Source organism: Triticum aestivum, chromosome 1D, assembly GCF_018294505.1.
Source record: "Triticum aestivum cultivar Chinese Spring chromosome 1D, IWGSC CS RefSeq v2.1, whole genome shotgun sequence".
Classification (NCBI taxonomy): Eukaryota; Viridiplantae; Streptophyta; class Magnoliopsida; order Poales; family Poaceae; genus Triticum; species Triticum aestivum.
The window spans coordinates 444,187,426-444,198,169 of record NC_057796.1 but is presented as its reverse complement, the minus strand read 5'-3'; the positions used below and the strand labels follow the sequence as shown (position 1 = coordinate 444,198,169).

The 10,744-nt window shown below is 45.0% G+C and overlaps 1 long non-coding RNA gene and 1 pseudogene across 1 annotated transcript; both read left to right on the top strand.

Annotated features, from left to right (window-relative positions):
* The first annotated feature begins 5,021 nt into the window (after nt 1–5,021).
* On the top strand, nt 5,022–7,630 carry LOC123160314 (transmembrane protein 120 homolog; annotated as a pseudogene).
* A 1,156-nt stretch (nt 7,631–8,786) lies between these two features.
* On the top strand, nt 8,787–10,212 carry LOC123174052 (uncharacterized). Its single transcript, XR_006486734.1, has 3 exons — nt 8,787–8,978; nt 9,053–9,155; nt 9,830–10,212. It is a non-coding gene; the product is annotated as an uncharacterized lncRNA (long non-coding RNA).
* The last annotated feature ends 532 nt before the right edge of the window (nt 10,213–10,744 follow it).

Below are 10,744 nucleotides of genomic sequence, written 5' to 3'. Positions count from 1 at the left end.
AATGGGTATAAAGTGATACACTGTTCATTACGGGCCAGTTTCACCACGGGCCGTTAATGGCCAAGAGTTACAAAGGGCCTCATATGGGCCGAAAGGACGTCATGGGCCATACATGGGCCGGAACTTAAAACGGGCTGGTATCATATTGGAAGACCCAGATGACGCTACTGGGCCTAATTTGGATAGGACGTAACGGGCCCTGGGTTAGCGGGCTGTAGATGGGCTATATGCGAACAGGCCGTTAACAGGCTTTCCGTGGGCCGGCCCGCCACCTTTTGACCAAGTCAAACGGGCCGGCCTTTTCACAGGAATGGGCCTCTGTTCGGCCGTGCCACGTGTCGACGTATCATAGGCGCCTTCGGTCCAATGAGTGGATGACATCTGTCCCAACGGTGAGCCGACACGTGTTTCCTCCAGCCAATGATGATTTAACACGTGGAAAATCCCCATTGGTCGGGGCTGTTAGCGGGTTATCGGATCCAAAACCGGACCCGATAGCTTAACGGCGTTCCGTTACGGTGGATGCCACGTGTCGGTCACCCTTGACGAAAGCACTTCTGTGACGCGCGATTTATCGTCATGAAAGTGGACACTTCCGTGATGATAATTTTGGTAATGTCATGGAACACTTCTACGACAACACAGGTATGACTATCTTGATTCTGTCATAAAATTGTCATGGATGTACATGCATGACAAAAAACGCGACCTACTGTGACAAACACGTATCATCACAGAAGTGTATTTTTTTTGTAGTGCTAGTATTACCAGAGACCGGCTCCTTGAACAGACATAACCAGCGGAGCCCAGTTTGGGCATCGTTCCGGTTGGCAATACGATAGATAAAGCGAGTCAGATTGAAAATAGTGCCGGCATCTTGGTCGATGGAGGAACACCACAGAAAAATGCCAACAGAAAGAAGCTGAAAGGAGAAGATGTAGTTGCAGTACAATTGACAACAACACAGGGATCGGCGGCCTCTGTGCGTGAGGACCGCCGGGCACAATGAGTATCCTATGTTGGAACTGTTGTGGTGTGGGTAACCCCACGAGAGTTCACGAGCTTCGTGATCTCGCGAAGAAATTTACCCCGGCAGTACTTTGTATCGTAGAAACACAAATAGATGGAGTACGTGTCGAGAATTTGAAAGGTGAACTAGGTTACAATAAAAGCTATGCTGTTAGTAGTGATGGTAGAAGTGGTGGACTAGGTATTTTCTGGAATGATGAAATAAACTTGCAAGTTTCTGGTTACTCAAGGTATCATATAGATGCAATGATTCATAATGTAGGTCTATTACCTTGGAGATTGACATGTATATATGGAGAAGCCCAAGTGCAAGACAGATATAAAACTTTTGATACTATGAGAGGACTGGCGGGTCAATCGGATGATCCGTGGGTTTTAATAGGTGATTTTAATGAAGTTCTGCACTTGGGAGAACATGATGGAGTTAATCAGAGAAGTCAGAGTCAGATTAATTTATTCAGGTCAGCAGTGGATGATTGCGCTTTAGTGGATCTGGGTTTTACAGGTCTACAATGGACATTTGAAAACAGAGTAGCCGGGGGCTCCTTCACCCGGGTACGTCTTGATCGCGCGCTCGCATGCGCTGCATGGCGGGGTGTGTTCCCCGAGGCAGCCCTGGAGCATCTCACGGCAGCAGTCTCGGATCATCAACCGATTTTATTGCGCCTGCATCCAGCAATTATGGAGACAAGGAGGAGGGAGTTTAAGTACGAATGCATGTGGGAGGCTCACCCTAACCTGCATGCTACAGTGGTTGATGCATGGGGAACGACGACGGGCGAATCGGTGGCAGATTTGGCTGCGAAGCTACATGCGTTGGCGGGATCTTTAAGCGCATGGGATAAGCAGACTTTTGGCAGCGTCAGAAGTGGAATAAGAAATCTAAAGCGTGAGTTGGAATACCTGAGAGGTATACCTGGGCGTATGGGGCCATCTGAACGAGAGTTAGAAATTAAAAGAAGTCTGTTGGAACTATATAAGTGGGAGGAACTAATGTGGAAGCAAAGGGCCAGACTTGAGTGGCTCCGAGCCGGAGATAGGAATACACGATATTTCCACATGAGGGCAAATATGAGGAGGGCAAAAAATAAAATAAAATCTCTTCTTCGGAGTGATGGCACCCAAACAGATGATGTGGAGGAGCTGAAGGTGATGCCCAATTCTTTTTATAACAACCTGTACACATCCGAGGGAACGGATGATATGCAGGCTGTCCTCAATACTGTCCCTTGCAAGGTTACTAGTCAGATGAATGCTTCTTTGAACGCTCCCTACACTGCTGAGGAAGTGAAGAAGGCATTGTTTCAGATGGCTCCACAAAAAGCACCTGGGCCGGATGGCTTTCCAGCTCAATTTTTTCAGAAACATTGGGATATTTGTGGACATGAAGTAGCAAAGATAGTTCTGAGAATTGTTGAAGGGGTTGAGAGTGCTCAGGAAATCAATAACACCATCCTTGTTCTAATTCCCAAGGTGAAAAATCCGCTGTTATTATCTCAGTTCCGTCCTATCAGTTTGTGCAACGCGCTTTATAAGATTAGTTCAAAGGTTGTAGCAAACCGTTTGAAGGTGGTGCTACCAGATATTATTTCAGAAGAACAATCTGCTTTTGTTCCCGGTCGGTTGATAACTGATAATATTATTGCTGCATATGAATGTTTACACTTTATGAAGAGAAACAAGGCCCAGAAGCATAGACACTGTGCGCTAAAGCTTGACATGATGAAAGCATATGATAGGGTGGAGAGGAATTATTTAAGGGCAATAATGTTGAAGCTGGGATTTAGATGGGTAGATATTGTCATGGGAATGGTTACTTCGGTTTCCTTTTCAGTTCTTTTTAATGTGCAGAAACTTGATGCTTTTAATCCTACACGTGGTATCCGTCAGGGGGATCCAATTTTACCGTACCTCTTTTTGCTGGCAGCTGAGGGCCTTTCGTGCCTTTTAAAATCCAGAGTTCAGTCATCCAGTCTTGCAGGAATACAAGTGGCTTCATCGGCTCCACCGGTGAACCATTTGTTGTTTGCAGATGACAGCCTGCTGTTTTTTAAAGCAAATAATGCGGTAGCTGAAGAAGTGTCTCACCTGCTGGAAACCTATGCTAAAGCCTCAGGATAGAGAATTAACAAAGACAAGTCGTCCCTATTTTTCAGCAAGGGTTGTCCAGAGGAGGTAAGAGCGGCTATAAAGAATATTCTGAATGTCCCTAATGAACAGTTGAATGAGAAATACCTTGGTATGCCATCTGATGTGGGAGTTTCAAAAAATGGTGCATTTAAATATTTGAAGGATCGCTTGTGGGCTAAAATACAAGGTTGGATGGAAAACCTTTTATCAGCAGCTGGAAAAGAGGTTCTTATTAAATCGGTAGCTCAAGCTATCCCGGTCTATTCAATGCCATGTTTCAAGCTTCCAAGAGGAATGTGCAAGAGTCTGACTTTAATGATTAATGCATTTTGATAGGGTAGCAAAAGGGGACAGCGCAAGCCGTATTGGGTATCATGGGAAGGCATGAGTATGCCCAAGTATATGGGAGGTTTAGGCTTCAGAGTTTTTGAAATTTTCAATCTTGCTCTATTGGCTAGACAGGCCTGGAGAATTCTTCAAGGCCCAGAATCTTTGAGTGCTAGAATGCTCAAAGCAGTTTACTTTCCGGGAGGTGACTTGCTATCGGCTGAACTTGGAAACCATCCATCCCAGATTTGGCGCTCAGTCTTAGAGGGGCGAGATACTCTAAAGATGGGCCTTATCAGAAGGGTGGGAACAGGCGCGACGACAGATATTTGGAATATGAACTGGATTCCGAGGAAAGAAAACATGAGACCCATTGTCTCGCTGGTAGATCAACCCCCACAACTAGTATCTGAATTGCTGGATCAAGGGAACGCTAGATGGAATTCTGAGTTGATACAACAGGTGTTCTTGCCATACGATGCTACTACCATCTTACAATCCCAGTATGCACACGGAACATCGAGGATTTCTGGTCGTGGGCTTTTGAGAAGAATGGAATATTTTCAGTTCGCTCGACATATAGGATGATAATGGAAACAAAAAAGAGGAGGGAAGATTGGCTGGAAGAACGGCCGAGGGCGTCTGACATGAGCAACATAGCAAAATCTTGGGCCTCCCTTTGGAACACCGCGGTACCAGCAAAAGTTAAGGTGTTTCTTTGAAGGTTATCAAAGAATTCTATACCCACAGAAGATGTCCGCAAGAACAGGAATATGTCGCCCAGGGATGAATGTTTTGCACTTGGAGCTAGCGACTCCTGGAGGCATAGTCTGCTGGAATGTACCACGGCTCGGTGTGTTTGGGTGTTGGTTGATCCTGAGCTGTTGGAGCATTGAACATATAAACCTTGAAGAACTGCTAGACAGGACCGAGCCATCCAAGTCGCCCTATAAACTCTCGTGCCACCGCCTGTTAATTCCGTGCCCCGCCGAGGGCATATTCGTCATTTCGCATACGGGCGTATAAAAGGCAGCCGCTCCGGTGGAGATAACCTACCCTTCTGCCCATCCCGCACTCGCGCCGCGCCCGTCTCCTCTCTCTCCCGACCGCGCCCGCCTCCCTGCCCCGCCGCCGTCGTCTCCTCCACCCGGCCAGCCGCTGCCGCACCTCCTCCACCCGACCAACCGCCGCCACTCGCGCCCGTCTCCTCCGGCCAGCCTCCGCCCGCAAATCGTGCTAGCGAGACGAGCAGAGACCCCGCCTCCCCCCGCCCCCGCCTCCTCTCCTGCCACCGCCACCTCCTCCCCGCGACCCCGTCTCCTCCCCTGCCGCCGCCGCCTCCTGGGCCTCGCCCTCCCCGGCTCCCCGCGACTCCCGCCTCCTCCCCTGCCGCCGCCTCCAGCCCAATCCCCTCACAGGCACCGCCCCGACCTCCTCTTTCCCTCAACTCCCCCGACGCCGCCACTTGTGCTTGGCAGAAGGAGTGGCTGCGGTGATGGCAGATGTGTGAGGAGGACGAGGAGGAGGCCGTGGTCATGGCGGCGCGATGGATATCGTGTTCGGGCGGCGCGGTTGGTCGAGGCGGAAGTGCCAGCGCGCGGGGTCGCAGTCGAGCTGGGCGTGAGGAGAGGGAGGAGAGGGATGGGAAGAGTGGGAGGCGCAAGGACAGCGGCGCTCGCTATCTCATTCCCCATCTCTTCTCGTTGCACGTCCCCCGTGAGTTCCTCTTTCTAATCCCCTTCCTCTCCACAAGTTATCTTTTTATTTTCTGAAATATGTATGTTCGCTCATTGGGCGGCCATGGATGCTAGAGATGGAGGCCCAGCTCATTGGACAAGATGCGATGCCCCATCTTCAGCTTGCAGGTTGCTGATTTTGGTCCTCTCCTCTTGCTGGTTTGCTTTGATTAGTAAAACAAGCTGCACAACATGTGTTTGTGAAGATGTTTCTCACGGATGAAACCTTTTTTATGCCTAGAGCTGCCTTCTTTCTTAGGAGCATATGCTTGCTGAGACATTATGGTCCAAATTTCATAAATAAGGTCGTGCATTTTTCTGCCTGGGTTCATTTCAATATCTGGAACGTGTGTTCCTTGTGTATGCACACTATTAGTCTTGAATTTCTACCAACCGAATTTAGGACTTGGTATCTAATATAGGAAGGGTAATTTGTTCCCAATCTAGGCCTCGGATGCACAACTTCTCCATCTTGCTCATTTTCTTATGTTCTGGTTGTGTTATGTTGCCATATGTGCAGGTCGAGGAGGACCAATCCTAGACAGCCACGTGGCTACATTTCTCCCAAGCAAAGGAAACGGTCAGTTACATTTTGTTTCCTCCCTGCCCCCCATTTTGTCTGGGCTGAAGTTTAGTTGTTTCTTTATGAGTTGGGGTTGAAGCCCACTATGTCTGAACCTTTAGGGAAGTTCCTTAAGAAATTTGTTGGCCCTGTGAATGTGTGGGTGGCAAGGAAGGAGGATAAGCTCAAAGTGAAGGACGAGTACATCAATTATATGGTAATAATCTTATGTTTTTCTTTTAGCTATTGTGTGTGTATTTTGTTTTTCTGGCATGGCATCACAAACTGAATAAATTAAAAATATCTGCGTATATTCTTCACGACCTCTGATATGATGATTAATGCATTCTGAACTCTAATGATTTTTGTGGTGAAACATAAACTTCTAATGGTTGTTCCTATTTGTGTTGCATAAATTTTGGTTTATGTTAGGCATTTATAAAAGCGATATGGCCTAGGTCACTCTTGCCCTGACACTGCTGACAAGTATGTAAGCTAAATTTGAACTATCAAGATTATACGTCTGTATGTTCAAGCTCAGAGTCATGCAAGATTATACGTCTGTATGTTCAAGCTCAGAGTCATGCAAACTGAAAATCTCCTGCCTGTTTTGCATGTGATAAAGTTGGCTTAGTTGATGCAGACAAATACAATGTTGGACTGTACGCTGGTAATTATGTTTCGATGTTCTGTAAGGTTACTATGCATGTTCAGTTCAAATTGTATTTTGTTAGTGAAATATTGCAAGCTCGCTAACATTTTTTATCTTCCAAATCTTTAAACCATGCCATGCCTGACGATCTAGATGGTTTAACCTTTTCTATTGGCAGGATAGGTCTGCCTATATGTTCCTGCTGTTTCCATCCACTCTCCTCTTACTGAGATGGTGGGTGTGGGATGGGTGCCTTCCAGCATTGACAGTTCAGGTGCACCAGGTATTTGTTGAGTACTTTCACATACCCTGAGTATATTTCCTCTTCTCATCACTTCATTGTCCGATAGAATTGATCAAAAGACTATGTTTCCACATTGCAGGCTTGGTTATTATTCCTCTACACAAGTTTTGCTTTGCAGGAGAATGTGTTGCTTGTAAATGGAAGAGATATCCGTCCTTGGTAAGGACCAAAACTTTCATCACTTGATATATAAAATTGTAGACTGCAGCATTCAAGCAATTCTTTTTTTGAAACTTGTCCAGTCAAGTGTGCTCAAATTTTAATAAATGTCTTTATTTGGCTCTCAAATCTGGCATCGACGCATCTGTTTGTTTTGTTCCGGCAAGGCCGTGTTTAGTTTGTTCTCTAGCTCTGGCAAAATCAATTTCTTCTCCAAAGCATGCCCATCTGATCATAATGTGCTGCTATATTTTCAGGTGGATATACCATCACTATTTAGCAATGCTAATGGCTCTTGTTAGCCTTACATGGGAGATAAAGGGATAGCCTGATTGCTCGAGTAAGCAGGTATATGATATTTTTATAGAAGTTGGTATGTTGCTTTGCTGTTAATCCCAAATTTTAAAGACTATAAACTCAACAGTCTGGCATTTTTGCAGAGTGGGGTACAACTTTTCTTGCGTTGGGCAATCATGCAAGGAATTGCAATGCATCTACATAATAGGTACCAGCGTCAAAGATTACGCACCCAAATTGCTCTGGGAAAGGTGAGGCCTTCCTTTGATTTAACAAGTTCAGGTTGCTTTTCATCCTGTGAAGATTCGTCCTTCCCTGACATTCTTCAGTTTCCGGTGTTTATAGTTGTTGAGGAAAATTTTGTTACTCACTTTTTCAGGTATGATCTTTTGATAGTAGATTTCATTTAGGGTTATACCATAATCAATTTGTTGAAGGACAGAAATAACCTATATTTCCACAGAGATTGTGTGGTAGCTTAAATTGAACCATTGTTTTCTGTTTTCGTTCACTCATGCAATATTACAATTTTTTTCGATGAGTCGTATTGACCAATGTGGAAAATCTGTGACTTTGCAATGCCGTATGATTCTTCTCTTGCCTTGTGGTTACTTCTTTGCCGAGTAGGCAGTTAAATCGCCGAAAGAAATTCTTGGTGAGCTTTCCCACCACTTGTTTGTTGTAATGTCTTGCTCAAAGTAGAATTCCTTACTAATTTGTAGATTTCCCTCAAATGATTAAATGATTCTCCCCTAACATAAATGTGCCGACAAAAAATGTTCTTTTCCACTTCACTACTTTGTAGATGTTGAGGTATGGCCTTGGAAGGTAGGGAGAGGCTTAAAAGATGTAACGACAATTGAGCTGTCCGTTTAGTGAATTCAGTACTGCTGTTCCATGGAATGTCCAGTGGGATGTTTGAATTTTATGGTTATTTTTTTGCCATGTTGAATAGCCGATGCAGTGCATCGGTATTTTCCATCTACTAAAATTTTGCTTTATCGTTATGCATGCTTGTTGATGTTCTGCTCGATTTTGTGTTTGGATTATAAATGTGACGTTTCTAAGCTGTTAAGGTAAAGTTGCCTTGATTTAAGTTTGTGTCCAGAATACATGGTTGCTTTACTGAAGATGTATCACATATGCTACATATTACTGTGTCCAGTACAGTTTTCCTGTAGCAAAGCTTGTTAGGCAATTCCAAAAATTGACTTCCAATACAGGATTTATTTTGTCTTTTCTTGAGGTCAGTGCATATTGCACACTTCTATGTAGTGTCTCCGAGAAAGGTGTGGAAACATGCATTGACCATTTTCTGGACATAATATTCCTGTCAGATGCTTCATATATAGAATATGCTTCATGCTGAGATGATTTTTCATACAGGTGCACGCTTAAAAATTCAGAGTTGTTACATGCTTGAACCATCCAGGGCATCGAAGTTCAGTCAAACCATCAAGGTACCAAAATGAATCTTCTGCTATCATTTTTGTTATTCCTAAACCTGTAGTTGCGGAGATCCATGAGTTTCATAGAACATATAAACACTGGTGGGCAACCCGCCGTTCTGGGGGCCTTCCCGGGCGCACGATCGCTGGCCGTTCGATCAGCTTCTTCGATCGTCTTTCACCCTCGATTTTTACTATTCACTTCTATCTTTTGTTACAACTTTGACTGCTTTACCGGGTGGCTGCCATTGGGCCCATAAAATCATTGGTCCACGCGGCAGCGGAGTGCTCATCAACTCGGTCTGTGACAAGTAGCAGCAGCAGCAGCATCATGGTCTACCCCCTTCCACCCTCTCTCAATTTCCTCTCTTCGCTTCCCTGACCACGTCTCATCTCTGTTGGGTCAAGGTTGGGTTGGAGCTACAGCGGCCAGCCACCAGGACGACGCTGACAGCCAAAGAAAGCTCCTTCCTCACCGCTGACAGCCAAAACCGCTCTTGTGCTCATCAAGGTCCCTTTCACCTCTCTAACCTCTGTGTTAAGTCCGTCTGGTTCTAGGCTGATTAAGGTTTTTTGTTTTGTTTTTGCTTCCACTCTGTTTGATTTAAGCGTGGTGGTCAGATCCTCTTCAGATGTCCAGTTGAGACACCTACCCATTTCTTCTCTTTTTTCTCTTTAGAGGAGAGGAGAGGAGAGGATGCTAACTAGCGAAGTACTATACTACTACATTTCAAACCATAATAAGGTCCTTCGATAAAAACAAAACAATATTTGCAGCGTCGCAGTAGCAAAATTCCAGCATCCACTAGCCACACAAAAAAGTATGTGTCCAGTGATAATATAACGAGAGAGGAATTCAAGGATTAGTTTATTATTAACCTATGTAGTGTATGCACTGGTAGTTGATGGAGTTTCAAGCAACAAGCATGGAGCACCTTCTTCTTTCTATCATGTCACTTACCTGATAATTTGGTAATTCTCTCTGTAATGTCATTCATATACCTGATAAAGCCAATTTCTTTGGGGCTCTCTGTCATTCATATGTTCAGTGATGCAATATGAATTATTATGTAGAGGTTACTCCAGTCCTCACTATTCTTCTATTTGTCTCTGTTTAGTGTTTTACTTTTTTTATCAGCGGCATAATAGATAACCATATCTACATTTGTCTCTGTTTTCTGTCAGGTTAGTCAATGTATAGGACTGCGCTTTTGTGTGTCCTTTTCTTCAAGCTCTCATTCAAGAGAAGAGAGGAGCGAGGCCTTGATCCAGACTCAGGAGGAGGAGACGAGGAGCAACACCTATTTTTGTTGTCCGTCAAGCCCCATTATACTTTCGGGTTCCAGCCACCTGATCACTAACCTGAATGAGTAAGTAGACCATTATATATGATGGTCTTGCTTCCTTTTGTGATCATGTATCTATGTTAGATCCGGTGAGAAAAGGCGGCTTCCAAGCAGAGGATGCGGCAGTGTTGGCCACGTTTGGTTTTCATAAGCTAATAATGTATCCCTTCCTGTCTACTTCCTTTGTGTACCACATTATAACTAAGCATCTATGTACCAGCAGTAAAGACTTGGGTGTCTGAATATTCTCACAATAGTTGTCTCCCTCTCGCCCTTTGCGCCATTGGCGCAACGAGTCATCTAGTATGATAGAAACAAGGGAAGCATCAGCTGGAAGTTGGCTGTTCTCTATGTTTGAGACCTTAAAACATGATGAATTAACTCAGATGGTAGTCACACTATGGGCCATTTGGTACGCACGGAGAAAGCTAATTCATGAATCCATTAGCCAGAGCCCATATGAAACATATTCGTTTGTCAAGAGATTTATCTCCGAGCTCGATCAGCTAAACGCTTCTTCAGTACCACAAGTAAGAACGAGTCTGTCGAGCCAGCCGAGGGGAAAATGGATTGCGCCAAAGGATGGTCACGTCAAGATTAATGTAGATGCGGGAGTATCAGTCCATCACAATATGGGAGTAGCAGCTGCAGTATGCCGGAGTCAGGAAGGAGCATATCTTGGATAATCTCTGTTGGCAGTACAAGGCCTTCTCAATCCGGCAGTTTTAGAAGCTCTTGCATGCAGGGAGGCGTT